This window comes from Chrysochloris asiatica, unplaced genomic scaffold, assembly GCF_000296735.1.
Source record: "Chrysochloris asiatica unplaced genomic scaffold, ChrAsi1.0 scaffold00036, whole genome shotgun sequence".
Lineage (NCBI taxonomy): Eukaryota > Metazoa > Chordata > Mammalia > Afrosoricida > Chrysochloridae > Chrysochloris > Chrysochloris asiatica.
The window spans coordinates 19,245,085-19,246,889 of NW_006408554.1; positions in this window are offsets into that span (position 1 = coordinate 19,245,085).

Here is a 1,805-nt window from a genome sequence, read left to right on the forward strand (position 1 = left end):
GCAGATAGCCATTTAATAAACTGAATGAAATTCAAACAAGATAGACCCCCAAAGAAAAACACCAATACAAATTATAATCAAACTTTTTTTTTCTTAAGGTTTTTATTGTGGAATGAGTGAAAGTTTACAGGGCAGATCATCATTTTTACATTCAACAAATTATACACCTTGTTTCATTACAAGGATTATAATCCCCTCCATGTATCATCAGTTAACAGTATTTCTCTCTATTCACTTTAGCTTTAAAAAAAAAAAAACCTCAGGCATATATAATAATTTACACCTCCAAAGGGCACATTCTACAAGGCTGCTTCCTGGCCACAGGCTCTTAGTCCCTCTCTGCCCATGAGTCTAGAGTCCTCAGCTGCTTCCTCTCTACATGTCCCCATCTCTGCCTCCGTCTCTGGTATCGCTGTTTCTCTGGATAAGGTCTGAATTCTGCTTGTGCTCTTCTCCCTTGATGGTCCTAGGGTTCTCTGTTTCTGGACTGTAAGATTAACCACTCCCCTGTTTTTGTTATAAAACTTCTACCTTTACAACTGTGACTGTCAAAATTAGTCATGATAACAATTATTCGCTATTGAATCATATGAATATTATCCCCATCTCTTTTCACCAGACCCATCTAGACAAGATGAAAACTATTCAGTGGGACTCTTTCTTCCCCCTTCCCCAACACTCTTAAACTAAACTCCCTCTTGAAACCTGGTAAGCCAGTCACTGTACGCCTTTATCACCCCCTCATTTTAGGTAGCCAATGTCTAAGTTGCCCGTCCCTATCTACCGTGTGTACAGAGGGGATAGCAAATAATTAAACTTTTTAAAACCCAAAATAAGCAAAGAATCCTGAGAGCAGCTTGGGATAAAAAAAAAAAAAAAAAAAAAGTTACCAACAAAGAAGAACTAATAAGACTAAGCTTTGATTTCTCAGCAGAAACCATGTTGGAAAGATGACAATGGACTGACATAAACAAAACTGAAACAAACCAATTACTAACTAAGAATCATATATCCATCCAAATTGTCCATAAAATATGGAAGTGAAATTAGGTCATTTTCAGATGCATAAAATAATTTGTAAAAACCAGATCAACCTTATAAAAAATATTAAAGGGAATTCTTTGGACAGAGAACCAGCAACAGCAGACAACAACCTGGGACTAACATACATGACGATATCACTTAGACTCAACCCAGATTTAGAAATATGTAAAGTAAAACATATGAATAAGACTGAAAATAGAGAACTAGAGATACACTTTCAACAATAACAAAGTAAAAAAGAAATAATGTAGTTATGGAACTTCAAAATGAAGAGGAAATCAAGAATAAATAAATAAATTAACCTAACTGTAACCCAAAAAAGTAGACTAACCCCTTCCAAGACTAAGACTCAATGGGAATACACACTCTGATTGGTGACCACGTTCATCACCAATAAAGGGAAGTGAGGGAAAAAGAGCAATGAAGCTGTGAGCTAAACCCTACAACATTCAATAGACTCCTGTGAACCCTGGTGGAGACCTGGTTGGCCAGAAGTATGGCAAGACCTGGGGACTCTTGGGCCCAGAGTCAGTGACACAGCCACCGAGGACTAGAGTGGAGAGTGAAGAATCCAGCTGATAAGAAGAGAGGGCATATGCATAAGAACACTCACACTTGCAGATAACACTCACTTGACCTGGCTTCAGTGACTGGATGATCAGAGCTCAACTAGAAGAAGAAAGAAGAGGATTACCCTTTTGTAATTTTGTAAAGAGTAATCTGATACAATTTGATTGACTTGACCTACACCTAAGGATGCT